We start from the raw sequence: 16,370 nt of genomic DNA, 5'->3' as shown, positions 1-16,370 counted from the left end.
TGGCAAATCCCAGGTGCCAGCTGAGTGCCACCCAACCCCAAGTCCCTGTGAGGCCATGGCCATTTCCACACCTGACTGTGCCCCTTCTTAATCTCCACCACGTCTTATGAAGACTGACCTGACCTTCCCATCTGTGGGCAGGAAGGAGAAAGGACGAAATGAGCACTTGCAACCCCCAGGGACCGCCCCTCACCCCCACAGACGGCCAGGGGTAGAGGCACAGGCTCTGAAATCACACTGCCTGGTCGTGCAGGTGAGGGCTGAGGGAGCCTGGGGAGGTGAGGGCCGAGGGAGCCTGGGGAGGTGAGGGCTGAGGGAGCCTGGGGAGGTGAGGGCCGAGGGAGCCTGGGGAGGTGAGGGCTGAGGGAGCCTGGGGAGGTGAGGGCCGAGGGAGCCTGGGCAGGTGAGGGCCGAGGGAGCCTGGGGAGGTGAGGGCTGAGGGAGCCTGGGGAGGTGAGGGCCGAGGGAGCCTGCAGGTGAGGGCCGAGGGAGCCTGGGGAGGTGAGGGCTGAGGGAGCCTGGGGAGGTGAGGGCTGAGGGAGCCTGGGGAGGTAAGGGCTGAGGGAGCCTGCAGGTGAGGGCCGAGGGAGCCTGGGGAGGTGCTCAACCTCTTGGGACCTCTGTTCCACTTCTTGCAAAACAGGAATAATTTGTGATGGGTCTAAGGGGTCATCAGGTCACCATGAGTTACTGAACACAAACTGCCGGCCACAACTCCAAGTGCAATGGCGCTGGACGCATGGGAGTGACCGTGATTCACTGTGGGTAGCAGGCGGGCCAGACAGGAGGACAGAGAGCACAGAACAGACCTATTCATCCACCCAACAAACATGACTGAGGGGCACACCCCACACGCTGCCCTCCCAACGCCCAGTCTAGTGGGCACTCAGTGGCCCCGGCTAGGAAGGGCCGGGGGGTAGAGGCCCATGGGGGTGGAGAAGCGGAGTTCCTGGCAGGTCCCTGGGACACTCACAGCACAGTGTGAAGCCCAGGGGGCGCCCCCACCTCAAGAGCCAGAGTCCACGCAAGGCAGCCCCACCAGGAGGATTGCTGCAGGCGAGGGAAGCGGCAGGGCTGGGCCGTCAGGCCCTGTGGGCCAAGGCACCCAGCGGACGAAGCAGCAGGACAGCGTCCAGCTCCCCTCTCGCTGGGGCGGGGGTGGGTGGGGGACTGCCGGTCACACCGCCGGGCAAGCTCGGCACAACGGCAGCCTGGCGGCCTCCACAGGCCCTTGGCTCTCGTGGCGCCCGCCTGACGCCCGCTCACACACACCCAGGGCCTGCACGCGCAGCTGGGTGTCCACACCCACACCTGGGTGACCACAGGTAAACGTGTCCTCCTGGGACACAGCCACAGAGAACGGACAGGCCGGAGGTGCCAGGGATGTCGCTGCCCAGCAGAGGCTGGGAGGGTGGGGACACCCTGCAAACAGCGGCCCCCTCAGCCTTCTATTTTCATCAGGGCGGGGCCGGACCCTGCTGGCATCTGAGGTCTGAAAGATGCACAGTGTCCCTGGAGAAGTGTTGCAGCACAGGAATTTCAGAGACGACTGCAGGCCAGCCCGGTGAATAGGTGCCTTGTATCCCGCCTTTGCCTCTGGAAAATCTGTGTTTCCAGCAAAGGCAGCAGAGGGCCAGGGCCAGGGCCAGGCAGACTTTGCACCAGCGTGGGGTGTGGACAGGGAGTGGGGCCTGGCTCCCCTGGGCTCAGAGGCGGGGAGCACGTGTCTTCCAGGGTAACTCTCAGTTCCGTCTCCCCGGTGGATCGTGGGCTCTCCTTGCTCTAACCCTAACTCTAACCCCCGTTAGCCCAGGCGTGGCTCCACCTCCACCACTGTCCTCTCTCGATCCTGAGCTCCCCTGAGTGCTGATCTCCTAAGTGCTTATGCGCTTGCTAAGGTGTGAAGTCGCTGCAAGTTGTCAGTCTCCGGCTTCCTAACTACACTGCAAATGTCCCTTTGACAGCCACCTGTTGGACACAGTTTAGGACTGGTGGAGAGTTTTACTGTGGGGGCTACAGTGGGCCCCACTGGTGAGAACAGGGCAGAAAGGCAGATGTGAAGTGACCCCACCCCAGCAGTCACGCCCTCCCTAAGGTGAACCTGCCCTGACAAGTCCTCTTCAGGCTGGGGGCCTTCTGGGCAGCTAAGAGCTCTAGGGTGGGCCCAACTTCAGGACTGCAGCCGTGCAATTCCCATCTCTCGGGTCCTGGGGCAAAGGTCAGGAGACATGAACTGCGCCAGTGCCCGAACCGCGATGCCTGAGCCACCGACGCCGGAGCGCCGATGCCTGAGCTGTGCAGCTCCTAAGCCCCGAGAGCCCTGGCTCTGGGTCTGAGGGGAGCTTGCTGCTTGGCGAGGCCTGCACTCCGCTCTTCTGGCCCCTTCCCTCCGGCAACCTCCCCGGCTGGCGTGTTGCATGTTCCAGGGTCTCTGTCTGCCTTCTCAGCCTCTTCTAGATTTTCCCTTCATTTCGGTGCAGAATTCAACACTGTGGAGTAGAATCTGCTGTCCCCATCCCTCTGTTGGGCTGACGAGTTTCTCCCGACTGCCGTCTCCTGGGATGTGGGTGTCGTCCCTCCTCTCCTGAGGCCCAGCCGCCTCCCGCCAGGGACTCTGCAGGCCCCATTCATCCCGCCGCAGTCTTTTTTTATTTTTATTATTTATTTATTTTTTGACAGAGTTAGACAGAGGGAGAGACAGAAAGGTCTTCCTTTTCCATTGGTTCACCCCCATCAAATGGCCGCTACGGCTGGTGCGTTGTGGCTGGTGCGCTGCACCAATCCGAAGCCAGGAGCCAGGTGCTTCTCCTGGTCTCCCATGGGGGTGCAGGGTCCAAGCACTTGGGCCATCCTCCACTGCACTCCCGGGCCACAGCAGAGAGCTGGACTGGAAGAGGGGTAACCGGGACAGAATCCGGTGTCTCGACCGAGACTAGAACCCAGGGTGCTGGCACTGCAGGTAGAGGATTAGCCAAGTGAGCCGCAGCGCCAGCCCCACCCCCCCACCGTAGTCTTATCCCACTCATCCAGATGAGTTTTGCTTATTCTTCAGCTGGCACACACTGCCTTCCAAATTTTTGATTGTCCATCATCAGATTCTACATAAGAGTTCAGACACTTGGCTTCCCAGGGTGGAGGCCACTCACGCTGCAGCAGCCCTGGGGTCTCTCCAGTCTATGTCCAGTTTGAGTAAAAGCTCAGGAAAGCTGACGTTGCTCTCAGTCGGGGTGGGGCGGCGTCTCCCTAGGCAGGAGGGGCTGGCAGAAAGAGGTCAGTGTGTATGTCCACGCCTCCAACGGGGCTGCTTCCTGTGAACCTGCAGGGAGCTGAACGTCTGAGATGCATTTTACATAAGTCGTCCTGGGTATCATGGGGAATTGGCTCCAGGCATCCGGACGGACAGCAGAACCTCAGATTCTCAAGTTCTTTGTATTTGCAGGTAACCCACCGAGTCCTCCTGTATACCCTGTCAGCTCTAGGGGACTCATAACCACACGTGGCGGGTCTCACGGAACAGCTGCCATGCTGCGCTGAGCGGGGATGCCTGAAGGACAAGGCCTGCACCTGCTCAGACTTTTTCCACCCACAGTTGGCTGTGTCTGGGATTTGGGAGTGCCTGTGTCTCACACATCAATGGAAGACAGGAAGTGGGGAGCACCGGCAGCGAGCCTGGCTTGGTGCCGGCACACTGCAGGTGTGCAGGCGCTGTTGAGCGGCCATGTGCATGGGCAGCCCTGCTTTCCTGCCTTCATTTTCTTCCTTGGTGAAATGCGGCCCCTGCCCTGCAGGGACGGCGTGCAGGGCTGGCACCCAGCAGGAGAGTGAGCCAACACAAGCACGGATGCTGTGACTCCACTCGCCGCCCCGTGCACCCAGAACACCCACGTTCGCAGACACAGCAAGTGGAATGTGGGACTCCGGGGTCTGGGGTGAGGGAACAGGAGTGGATCTCAGGCTGGGAGCCTGGGTGGCAATGCTCACACGACAGTGAGAATGTGCTTCCTGGCACTTTAATGGCTTGAGTGACGATGCTTATGCCACATGTACTTCTCCAAACCCAACGCAAGCACTGTGAGTAGTGCTGTGTCAGCCGTGCAGGCCTGACACCCGTTGTTCTGAGCCCGAGATTCTGAGATCAACCTGAGTCCTCTCCAGCATTCCCATGATGCCTGCCTTTTTCTCCATCATGTTGAAAGACACACACACACACACACACACACGAGAGAGAGAGAGAGAGAGAGAGAGAGAGAGAGAACCTTCCTTTGCTGGTTCACTTCCCGAAAATCCTAACAGCCACCAAAACCCCAAATATGGCAAAAGCAAAAACAACAAAAAAGCAAGAAAACGATTCCCCTGCACTGTGAGACGGAGCGAGCGCAGAGCTGCGGTGCCCAGCAGGTCGCTTCCGGCTGTGGGCGGCCGTCTGTGCCTCCTCTGCCCGCTCCTAGCCAGTGCTGGGGAACACGGCCCCCTTGCTTTTCTCAGCATAGACTCCAGGTCTAAGTCACAGTGTGCAAATCTGGGACAATTTTTCGGGAGAATCCTATGCTCACTGCTGAGAGAAAATGAGGTTTCAGGAGCGCTATGGCAGAAAAGACTGGTGGCTGTAACGAGGGGCAGAGAAGAGCGGCCCAAGGCAGTCAGGTGGGGGCCAGCGGCCCCTGGGCCTGGGTGCTGGAGCTGCCTGGGGTGGCCCCACTCGGCCTGCACTGAGCCCGGGCCTCCCTCCTCTCCTTGTACCCCAGGCTGCCCGGGAGACTGCATCGCTTAGGACGACATCACGAACACAGGGAAACACCAACTCCTCCCGCCCCCGCACCACGGAGCATCAGCTGAGCAGGGTGAGCAGTACCAAGCCCTGTGGACATGGGGCACAGGCAGTCCACACCTGCTGCAAGAGGACACACAGTGAAGAAAGCAAGTGGGCTATGAGTAAAATATAAGAAATTATGAGCCATAATCTCTTATTGTATAAATGGCAGGTGCTACTCAAGAATCTGCTGGGGCCTGCATTGTGGCACAGTGGGCTTTTCTATACCTTTGTTCTGTGGCCTTTTGCTTCCAGAAAGGAGCACAGGGCTGTGCACACGGTGTGATCATGCCACAACCCAACAGCCGGCGTCTGAGCTGCTCTCACAAGCCCAGGCATGGTGCTCTCTCAGTCACCAGCCGCCGGCCGCCAGAAAGGCCTGGCCCACCTGCACTCTGGCCAGGCTGCTGCTCCGTGTGACAGCTGCAAGTGGACTGCAATTCTCACAGAAATTATTTTTAAAAATGTTTACTTATTATTTTCATCAAGTGAGGGAGAGAGAGAGAGAGAGAGGCCTTCCATCTGCTGGCTCACTCCCCAAATGCCCACAGCAGGCTGAAGCCAGGAGACCAGAGCACCATCTGGGTCTCCCTCGAGGGTGGCAGGGCCCCAAGGACTTGGACCAGCACCCGCTGCCTCCCAGGAGCATCCACAGGAAGCTGGGTGGAAGCAGATGACCCAGACCGACGCAGGGATCCAACACAGGATGTAGGCATCGCCGGCGGGGGCTTGGCCGGGTTAGGGTTAGCACAGTACCCACTCCCTGGCAGCCGTGAGTGCTGTGAGGATCGAGATGCGGGGAGGTGAGGTCCCCCCGTCAGAACAGGGAGTCACAGCCAGTGCTGCTGGACACACAGCGACACTCTCCTACCTTAATTCCGTGTTGTTGCTTGAGACAGACAGAGTCCCGTTCCCACAGCCAGCATGGGCAGCACGATGTGTCCAGTGTCCACAGACAGGTTCTCCATGGTCAGGCCACGGTGGGTTTGTGCATCCAGTGCTCAAGGGGCACCAACAAACAAGGGAGGAGTGAGGGACCCAGGAGCGAACTCCCCTGGGGCACAACAGATGCCTCAGGTAGTCAGCTGCACAGACGTGGGTGCAGGAACACGGGAGCCCTCTCGCTGTCCCCAGAGCTGCTGGGAAAGGACATCCCTGCTCCGGAGCCCCGCCCTGGCTCCCTCCTGTGCAGAGAAGGTGCTTGCTGGTGAGCTCTGGGGAGGCCGGCTGCAGGCAGGAGCACACACCGCGATGGGAGAGCACACCAAGGTGAGCTCCGGTACCAAGGCCATTCTCAGTGCAGCAGATAAAGTCCCACCCTTGGCTTAGAAAGGGCAGCCCAGGGGAGACACTCGGCGCAGCAGTATGTGTGGAAAGTGGGTCTGGTTTGGCCACAGGCTCAGGACAAGCTAAGATGGGGCTGTCACAGAAGCACATGGGTGCAGGCTGCAGGCTGCCCGGCCTGAGCAGTCAGCTGAGCAGGGTGATCAGTGCCAAGCCCCGTGGACATGGGGCACAGGCCGTCCACACCTGCTGCAGGAGGACTCGTAGAGCTGCAAGGAGGCCATGGTCAACACAGAGGAAGCAGCTGAGGGAAGCATGAAGAGCAGGAGGGGGCAGCACACAAGCACAGGGTTCAGGTCTGGAAAGATCCGTCATATGGCAGGAGGTCTGGGGGCATGAGGTCCCAGAAGGGCGTCCATCCGCGGGCACACCCAGGCAGCCCTGGACATCACCGAGAGGCTGACACACCAGGTGCAGGGTGTCAGGTGCTCCAGAAGCCGCTCCCGGCCCCCAGGCTCTGACTTTGTACAGTGGGACCTGCTTTGGGCACAGAGTTTCTCTAACCTCACACTGCCCTGGGGAAGCTTCAGAGCTGCGAGGGCACGGTGTCTGAGGTTTTGCCCGTCAGACAAGAGCGCAGCAGGCACTGCCAGTCTGCAGATCACGCTTTGAGCAGAGAGAGTCTGGAACCTACCAATGGCACAGACAGGATCAGGCAGCTGTAGGGAGTCCCAGGGAGGCGGGAAGTCCAGCGTCAGACACACGGGAAGAGGGATGCCACCTGCCCCCAGCCATGTCCTGACCCTTTGCTTCTCTGAAACTTCACGCCTGCACTCAGGTCCCTGAGGCCCAGTTCCTCGTGTGTATGGTGGGAACGACCCGCATGGCTGGGGCACCAAGCAGCATCACGGAACAGGAGCCCGATTTGTCTCAGCCTCCTTACAAACCACTCAGCCAGCATCTGTCCCCTTCACTGTCAAGACGAGTTATTCTGGCCGGCGCTGTGGCCTAGTGGGTTAACGCCCTGGCCTGCAGTGCCTGCATCCCATATGGTGGTGCTGGTTTGAGTCCCAGCTGCTCCACTTCTGCTCCAGCTCTCTGCTATGGCCTGGGAAAGCAGTAGAAGATGGCCCAAGTGCTTGGGCCCCTGCACCCATGTGGGAGACCCAGAAGAAGCTCCTGGCTCCTGGCTTTGGATCAGTGCAGCTCCAGCCATTGTGGCCAATTGGGGAATGAACCATTGGATGGAAGATCTCTCTCTCTCTCTCTCTCTCTCTCTCTCTCTCTCTCTCTGCCTCTCCATCTCTCTGTGAAACCCTGACTTTCAAATAAATAAATAAATCTTAAAAAAAAAACAAACGAGTTATCTAAGGAACATTTGTCCCAGGCCTGAGCTGTCCTTATCCCACATTTCCCAGGATGTCTGTCAGACCAGACCCTGTGACCAGGCAAGCATTGGAATCCAGCACCCCCCACCCCTGGGAGTGGGGCTAACGTTTTCCCAGATGGGACAATCCCTGTGCAGGCATCAGGCCGGTAACTAACAAGATTCCAGAGGGTTTCTCTGCCACAGGGTGTGGGCAGAGTCCCAGTGTTCTCACGCTGAGACCAGCCCCAGGGGCCTCATGGACAGCCAGGGCTACGCTGCCCTGCACAGGGGAGGGCCAAGGATACAGATGCCCTGGGCCAGGGTCCGGGCCGCCGCAAGCAGAGATGCCCAGTAAAGCGCCCACACGGTCCAGCGGTCAGCACCGGAACTGCAGTGCCCAGATTCCTCCCCGTTGGTGCGCGCTCGTCCTGCTTCCCAATCTTGTCCCCTCCACGCCACGGACCCGCCAACTGGACAGCACATGACCTGGGGTTCGAATTCAGAGCCCACCAGCGTCCGAGTCTCGGTTTCATGTCTTTATTTGGGGGAGGGGTGATGCTGCCCTCCTGGATCGCCTGAAAAAGTTGAATCAGACACAAGCGCACGGCACGCGGTTGCCCAAGGAAGGCTCCCGGACGCTGGGGTCTTCCGCACTGTTCTGCGGCCACAAACCACGGGGCGCGGGCTGCGGGGGCCCCGGGGGCTCCAGTTCCGGGGACGCAGCCTGGGTCCCTCCGGTAGTTGGAAGTCTCCGGCCCCGAGGCTCCCAGCCCGGCTTCCTCTCTGCGGCCTCCCCTGTGCGCCCACTCCCCAGAACGTCCAGCCAACTCCTGGGGGCGGGGGGCAGTCGCCCAAATCACGGCCGAACCCCGGGCTGCGCCCTCGGCCGCCGCGTCCTGCCCTCCAGCAGCCGCCGCCGCCGCGCAGCCGCCCGCAATGCAGACGCGGGCGCCCCAGCCCGCCCCGCCCCTCTGCCGCTTGCCGCGCGGGTGTCAAGCGGGTCCCGCGCTCCCCGGCGCCAGGGCCCGGCCTCGGCGCCTGCAGCCCCCCGCCCCGGGGGTGGGGCGTCCCTCGCGCCTCCCCGCCCCGCCCGCCCCTATGAATGTGGCGCCGTGCGCCATGCCCGCCTACCTCCCGCCGCGCAGACGGCTCCCGGGACACAGCTGCGCCACGCCGCCCTGGTCCTCCCCGCGCGCGCCGGCCGGCACCTGACGTCCTCAGCGCCCCGCGGGCCCGCGGCGAGACCCGGCTGCCCTCCCCGCTCGGTCGCCCAAGGGACCTTCGAGAGCACGCGCCGAGGAAGGAGTGCGCGGCGCCCGCGCACAGCACCCGCGCCGCCAGAGCGCCGGGGCCGGCTTCACTGCCCCGCCGGGTGCGGGCAGAAGTTCGCGAGAGGGGAGTCCGACTGCGAGGTAACGGCCCCTTCCCCGGGCGCCCAGTCCCGCAGCCAGGCTGCCCGGTCTGCGCGCGATCTGCGTGCGCGGTCCGCCGCCCCGCCCCTGCTTGGGCAAACTTTCTGCGGGCGGCCCCCGCGGAGGGGTCTGGGGGCGTTAGGATGGGGCGCCGGGGGACGCCCTCCTCAGGCTCCCTCCGACTTCGTCTGCGGGCCCGAGGCCGCAGGCGGGAGGTGGGCGCCGACCCCCGCCGTGGACCTGGCTCTGGACAGGGTTCCTCCTCCCGGGAGCCCCAGGCCTGTCGGGCAGCGATGCGCGCTGAACGCCAGGCACCCCGAGGTGCCGGGGGAGGCACCGGCCCCACTGGCCGCACACCCGGCTTGCTTGTGTCCCCCAGGGCCGTAGGCGCCCAGGGCTGGGGACAGGGAGGCTGCGAGCGGCCCTGGGGCGAGGGGACCCCGTCCCCGGTGCACGGGGACGCGACCAGAGGCGGTTGCTCCTCAGAAGAAGCCGGCGGTGGAGGGGTCGGAGGCCGTCGGAGCGGCCAGGGGCTGCTCGGGGGCGCGGCGACTCCTGCGAGCGGCCGGGCGGGTGTTCCGAGTTGCCTTCTCCATGGTCGCCTTCCTGCGGCGTCTCAGGCTCGTCCCAGTGCCGCCGGGGGCTGAGGAGGAAGGGGCGGCTGCGGGGTCCCGCTGCCCCGTTTCCTCTCTGATGAGGGGAGGGGCCATGGGAGGCGCTGGCGCTTTGTAAAGCACGCGCTCGCTGTCCCTAAGGGTTGGGCCAGAGTCCAGCCTCGCACCCTCACCCTAACCTTTCCTGCCCAGTGGTTGTGAACGGAGCCCCCGCAGGCGGAGAGACCCCCGGCCCCGGGGCTGGCTGGGGTTGGGGCGCCGGCGCGCTCCCGGCCTGGAAGAGAGACCGCAGAAGGAGGGATGTCCCCCGCCCGGGTTCAGACGCGTCTGTGGCGAGGGCGAGAACGCAGGGGTCCCGTGCTCCTCCGGATGAATTTTTAGTGAAAATCGCCCTTACCCTGGGATGCCCCCTCCTCTCCTTCCTGGGTGTGGCACGGGGGCCTGGGCAACCCTGTAGGTCACTGAGCCTTGGGGAGGCTTTGAGAGGACATGCTGTGTGTCCCGCTCTCCGTCACCCCTGGGGCCCTTGGGGTGAAATGGGGCTGTGCCAGGGATGGGGTGCTCTGCCTCAGTGAGTGTCCCAGCTCTGGTGTGAGTTTTTAGGGGGCCTGCTGGCTCTGGGCTCCTCCCAAGTCCCTTCGGGTTGGACCCCAAGAGACCCTGTACTGAGATCCCATGAGGATCTCTCTCCAGCCTGGGGTTTGTCCACGAGCAGATGGCAAAGGCAGTGTGGCAGGGATTGTAACGGAAGAGGAAGAACAGGCGCTCCCTCGGGCTCGGCGGGAGTGGGAGTGCGCGCTGCCGCTGGGCACTTGTTTCTCTGATGCGGGCTTCACCGCCCTCTGTGACGCCCGCCGGCTTGCCGTGTTTTCCTTTGTCTGAAAGGCAGAGTGACGCACGGAGAAAGGGGCAGAGATACCACCCTTCCCTTGGTTCACTCCCCAAATACCTGCAACATTTGGGGCCAACAGGGACCCAAGCCCCAGAGCTATCATTGCTGCTCCCAGGGTACCCGACAGCAGGAAGCTGGATGGGACGGAGCTGGGACTCAAACCCAGGCTCTCGGATTTGGTAGGCAGGGATCCCCCGCCCCCCGGTGCCCACCCTTACACCTTGTATATTTGCAACATGTGTTTCTTACTGAAGGTTGTGGCCAAGACGGTTCTGTCTCTGGGAAGCTCTTGCTGTGGGGGCCGGTGTCTAGGGGTGAAGGCAGCTGGAGCCGGGAGCTGGAATGGCTGTGAGAGCCGAGCTCAGGAAAGAGGCCCCCCGAGCCAGAGGGGAAGTGAGGTGTGGAAGACAGGCTGCTGACCCAGGCAGGCGCTGGGTCCCCTCCGGGAGTCCTGTGGGAAGGGCCACCTCCCTCCCCCCACAGCCCCCACCCCTCCTGGAGAGGGGTCCTGGACCCTGGGCACGGTTGGGATGGAGAGACCTGCAGAGGGACACAGGTATGCAGGCCGGAGGGCGAGAGAGGGGACCCATAGGGAAAGTGGCCACATAGCTCCTGTTTTCAAAAGTTGAATTCAGGGCAAGAACGGAAAGTGCTGAGTTTACTTTTAAAAACTCAGAGCCTCCTTGTAAGCAACCGTGCGCGCGCGTGTGTGTGTGTGTGCGCGTGCGCGTACGTGTGTGCGCGTGCGTGCGCCAGAGGCCGGCCTGCGGGCTGGCTGGGGCGTGTGTGAGGCGGCTCCATTCCCTCTCAATGGCCCTACAGTGTGTCCTAAAGGAGCTTTTTGTTAGACTCAGGGTGGGTGGACTTGGGGTGTGTGGCTCTGGGCATCAGTGTGGCTGTTTGCTCACCTCTGCGGGTCCGTGTTTTCCTTCCAGACACACCCAGGCGTGAGCCACGGCTCCTTCGTGGGCCTGCTCGGGGGAGGGGGTGTTGCCTGGCTGGACCTGGGGTACCCCTCTCTGGGGAGACTGCAAGGTGACCCAGCAGGGTGAGGACTGTGCCCCGGCCACCCCAGAGCAGTCCAGGAAGGGTCCAGATGGCGGTGCAGCCTCAGCCCTCCTCCCAGAACATGCCCGGTCTACAAACCATCCATCCATCTATCCATCCATCCATCCATCCATCCATTCATCCGTTCATTCATCCGTGCTCTGTGGGTGCAGCACTAGTCAGCTCTGTCTTCCTGTCCTCTCCCGCTGGTGATCTGACGGGGACGCTGCAGGCTGCCTGGCCCCGGCCCCTCGTTTCTGTAAAGCAATGGTTTTGGACTGGGACTGCTCCCTCTACCCCGGGAACACTGGTGGTGTCTGGAGACCGTCTTGCTGTCACTCTGTGGGGGGGGGGGGCACTGCCAGGCTGCAGGCCAGGGGTGTTGCTAGCCACTCTGCAGCATACAAGACGGCCCCACTGTTGGAAGTGTCGAGGTCCGGAGGCTGCTCTGGACCTTTGGTCCCTGAGTGGCGGAAGCCTGGGGTGGGAGGGCAATAACAAAGACGGGGTGGGGAAGGCAGGTCCGTGTTCAGCAGACACTGGGTTGTGGCCGCTGGAGCCAGGTTGAAACCCTGTGTGCCCTCAGGCCAGTCACAGCCTTTCTGAGCCACTGTGGAAGGAGCTGCACAGAGTAGACTGTGTACAGCAACTGAGACTGTCATCCTCAGGCCTGTAACGGTGCTGCCTTGGAAAATTACAGCATCAGCAGGTGCACACTCATGATCTCCAAGCAGCTTTGCCATGGTAGAGACTTAAGCTTGGCGTGGGGGCAGGGGGTGGTGTGGCCACATGGTGGCCAACAAGGCATGTGTGTGGGAGGGGTGCTGACCGCCTGTGGGACAGGGACACTGCTCCGTCTCTCTGACTTTGGCCCCTCTGTGAGCTGGACAAGCGCTGGCTGGCAAGGTCCCTTCCTCCCTGTCCCTAAGCCACAACAGAACGGTTGAATGAAGGAACGCACGTGGCACCGTGCATCCCTTTCAATTCTGGGCATGGGCACCCTCTGCTTGCAAGGCTGAAGTCAGGTCTCTGGTTCCAGCCCCAGGCAACAGTGCCCTCTGGGGGACACTGTGGGTTCAGCACCGGCGCTGGACAGCACTGGGCGGTGAAGGTGGGGGCAGAGGCTGGGGAAGCCCCGCTCACTGAGGGAACCAGACCAGGTCAGGGACTGGGCTTGCCCAGGGCAGACAGCCCAGTGATGCCTCCATTTTCCTCTCTGTGAGATGGCGTTGAAGTCACAGCAGGTTAAGACCTCAGCAAAAGCCACCAGCAAGGAGTGGATTTGGTAAGTCACCATGCGTCCCGAAGCTTGCTTCAGTCAGAGAACCTGGAGCAGAGGGGGCCTGGGGGGTCACCCCAGTGCCTTGTTACACAGATGGGGAAGGCAGTTGGTGGGAGTGGGGGCGTGGCATGGAGCCTGGGCTCCCGCCCTGACTTCCGAAGCCCCTCCCTCAGACAGATGAGAAGGAGGAGGTACCAAGTCTCAGAGCCCAAAGGTTCAGCCCATCTCCCTTCCCTCAGAGACCCCTCCTCTCCTCCCTGCTCCCCCCACCGACTTCTCCTGCACGTGCAGATGGCTCAGGGCACGTGCGGATTATGGGAAGACTCAGAGGGCTGTGTCTCACCTTCCCAGGTACGAGAAGGGGGCTGGGGGCAGCATCAGAGCTGGCCCCAAGAGGAGCCTGCAGAGCCTCTGTGTCGGGGCAGGCATGGAGGGGAGGCGGCCGGCCTGTGGGTGTCCAGTTGCCCTGGAGGGTCTACTGCAGCCTGGTCTGTGAGCCCACCCCCAGAACGTCCAGGGCAGTTCCCCTGGAGGCGGCACTGTTTCCAAGGCCCTGGCTCTCGCCCTGCCCTGGGGATCACTCACCACCGTCTGTGCTTCCCCTCTTTCCTGCCTGGGACAGGGTCTGTGTCCACCATACAGCTGTCCTTGGCCTTGGGCGCTTTGTCCCCAGGAGCCAGGCTGGGATGCCAGGGCCGAGGGTTCCCCCTCCAAGGGCAAGGGACGTTGTCCAGGCTGAGGTGGGTCCCTGCCTGCAGGGAGGGGTGGAATCACCAACGGGTCTGATTGGGATGCAGATGGGGTTGGGGTCAGGATCCTGCAGCAGGGCCCAGGGCCTGGGGCACCCAGGGGAAGGAGACCCCTCCTAGGACCGCCCACCTGTGTCCCCGCCCCCTTGCTGACCCTGTTTCCAGCTCGCATCCACCTGCAGCCAGCCTGTGAAGGTTGGGGGCTCATTTTTTTTAAATTTATTTGACAGGTAGAGTTATAGACAGTGAGAGAGAGACAGAGAGAAAGGTCTTCCCAGCTGCCCCTACCTGGAAAACCAAGGGCCCTGCCTGGCTGTTGCCCTTGTTTGCTGGGCGGCTCTGGGTGAAGTCTCTGGAAACGTTCACGAATAGCACGGGGTCCCCCGTAGCTGAGCCAGGGCCTGACCAGCCCACACTCCCTGCCCTCTGTGGGTACCCCTCTCCCCTGGCCACGGCCCAGCCAGGCCTCCAGCCCCCCTTCAAGCCCCGTCTGAGACTCCCACTTGTCCCCTAAACACAGCCCATGCTGGCTTCACCGAGGGGGCCTCTGGTGAGGGGAACCTCAGCCCTTCCACAGGGCAGAGGGTGCTGTGTTGGACAGGAGGGCAGGGCCCAGCACTGGGTTTGAGCTCGCCCGTTTACTTCTGTGTACTGGGGATGGGGAGCAGACGCTTCTGTCATCAGAAGAGCCTGTGGCTGCGTCAGGGGCAGGGAAATGTAGCTGACCCCAAGCAAGGTCACTGCCAGAGAGACCTGCCTCAGAGGTCGTTTGCATGAGGAGGGGTCTCCCAGAACTCCAGAGTGGAGCAGTGGTCAGCAGAGGCTGGGGCTGGAGGGGCAGGGGAAAGGTGATTGACAGGTGCTGCCTTTCAGCCTGATGGGTGTCGGTTCTGGGTTCTGCACACTGGGCTGCGACAGATGATGGGCACGGGGGGTGCAGTTCTCTAGAGCAAGCAAGAGACCAAATGACAGGGCCCTGGGCGCTCTGACCATAAACACGTGATGATGCCTGATGGGCACGTGTGGTGCGTGTGTGTATTGTAAGCATGGCGTGGTGTGTGTGTGTACTGTAGGTATAGCGTGTGTGCGTGTACTGTGGGCAGGGCGTGGTGTGTGCGTGTGGAGGTCCAGCGTCCTGGCTGCACAGCCGAGCGTCCACCTCCAGGTGCCCACCCCCATCGTCCCAGCTGCCCTTGGCAGGTGAGAGGTGACCTCAGTGGTCATCTCTCTGGGCCTTTGCTGTCCACGCCAAGGACGTCGTGCTCCAGCCCCAGCTGCCCCTGCTGCCTCGTGTCTGTCTTCGGTGTGACGGAGACTGACAGTTGCCAGTTATGTTTTTGCCCCAGCTCCTGGTGAACTCCGACAACTGGGTTCACAAAAGAATCCCTTGAGCTGTCGTCTTCCAGGAGTGGAGCGGGTGCAAGGGTGGCCAGGACAGTGCTGCCCAGGCTCACTGTACCTCCTGTTGGCTGTGTCATGGGCAGGGCTGAGGAGGCATCGCTAAACCACAGACCCTCGCACAGAGCAGCTGTTGCTGGTCACTATGGCCGTCCCAGAGCCCAGTGTCGAGTGGTCACGTCGGCTGTGAGCCCTGCTCTGCACACCTGCCATCTTTGCTCTGAGAGCGGCGGCTGAGTCTCCCCTGCCTTCCAGGAGCCCACTGTGTTTGCCCAGGGGCCGGGCTCTGCCTCGGTGCTGCTGCTGACGGTGCAGCCGTGGGTGAATTTCTCCCCTGGGGAAACTGGGACGGCAGCTCCCAATTTCAAATGCGTTTGAGGCTCAGCTGCACTGCAGTACGTGTCTGTGGGCTAACTTCTGCAGGTGCCCTCCGCATGGGTGTCTCAGTCTGCTGTCCTCAGAATCCAGCTTGGTTTCCTGCTCCTCCCTGCTGTGAGCATCTCAAGGCAGCGAGCGTGTGACCGTCACTGAGAATTGTGTTTCACAGACGGCACGGTTCTGGTAGAAGCTGCCTGGCTGGTGTGCTGCTCGGTCCAACCCGGCCACAGAGGAAAGAGGGTTGTGTTGGTCTCCCTGGAAGAAGGCAGAGGGACTCCAACATGGTGCCCTCCTAAGCGATTTCCACGGGGAACTGTGGTTCTGGCTGGCTTCTGCCGTGCTGGGGCTGCACAGCCCAAGCCGGAGAAGATGCAAAGATTTCCGCGGGGAACTTTGCGTGGGGCAGCTTCCTGGGATACGGACACAGCTGGCAGGGGGTGATGGAGGGCATTGTGCAGCTTTCCACGGACTGTTCCGGAACAAGCTGGGAGTCAGAGGGGGCTCTGGGAGGGGCTCTGAGAGCAAGCCTCTGCCTCTCCTGACAGATGCCTGTCAGTCAGACTTTGCAGTGGAGCCCGTCTGTGCAGAGCCTCCTGCAGCTGTCTGCTCCCCGGGGCCACGGTGCCCCAGTGGGTCCAGTCCCGTGCCTGTGGCCTCAGGCTCTGCCGCTCGCTGGCTGTGGGATTCACTCCCTCGGAGTCACTGAGCCCTCCCAGTCCTGCTGTGAACACACTCAGCCTCAGTGTGTGATCCTGTGGAGGCAGGAGCCGGGGGGTACTCACGGTGTGGGCGGTCTCCGCTGTCGTGTTGGGGGCGGCACGGAGGACTTCCTGGAGGTGGGGTCAGCAACAAAGATAGCAGAGGCTGCAGTTTCTTGTCACCACAGGCCCCAGGTCCGGTCACTCCTGAGACCTGAGAGCCCCCTATCTCCTGTAGAACGGAGCTGAACACTGAACCCCCGCTGCAGAGGCTGTCCAGAATCGGGCCAGGTTTTTCTAACTTATGTCTCTCTCCATCACTTGCCCTGCCCCGTTCTCCGTGCTGTTGTGTGCTCATCTCCTTCCTCCCAGGGGGCCCTCCCCCGCCCGCACCCGCCTCCCACCTCCGTCTGGCTCCTGCCCACAGGCTCAGCTCA

The 16,370-nt window shown here is 62.2% G+C and overlaps 1 protein-coding gene across 5 annotated transcripts in view; it reads left to right on the top strand.

Moving 5' to 3' along the window:
* The first annotated feature begins 8,594 nt into the window (after window positions 1-8,594).
* ACAN (aggrecan) overlaps window positions 8,595-16,370 on the top strand; it is a 54,903-nt gene continuing 47,127 nt past the window's right edge. For 2 of the 5 annotated variants that reach the window (XM_051839812.3, XM_051839800.3), the window contains exon 1: window positions 8,600-8,875. The gene's annotated coding sequence lies outside the window, so the exon portion shown is untranslated. Of the gene's footprint in view, window positions 8,876-16,370 lie in introns of all 5 variants that reach the window. The other 3 variants (XM_070053294.2, XM_051839801.3, XM_051839807.3) reach the window with 3 other exon arrangements.

Source organism: Oryctolagus cuniculus, chromosome 12 (assembly GCF_051225735.1).
Source record: "Oryctolagus cuniculus isolate XC-2025 breed Fujian yellow rabbit chromosome 12, ASM5122573v1, whole genome shotgun sequence".
Taxonomy (NCBI): Eukaryota; Metazoa; Chordata; class Mammalia; order Lagomorpha; family Leporidae; genus Oryctolagus; species Oryctolagus cuniculus.
Note: the sequence above shows the minus strand (reverse complement) of the source record. Positions and strands in the feature narration are given on the sequence as shown.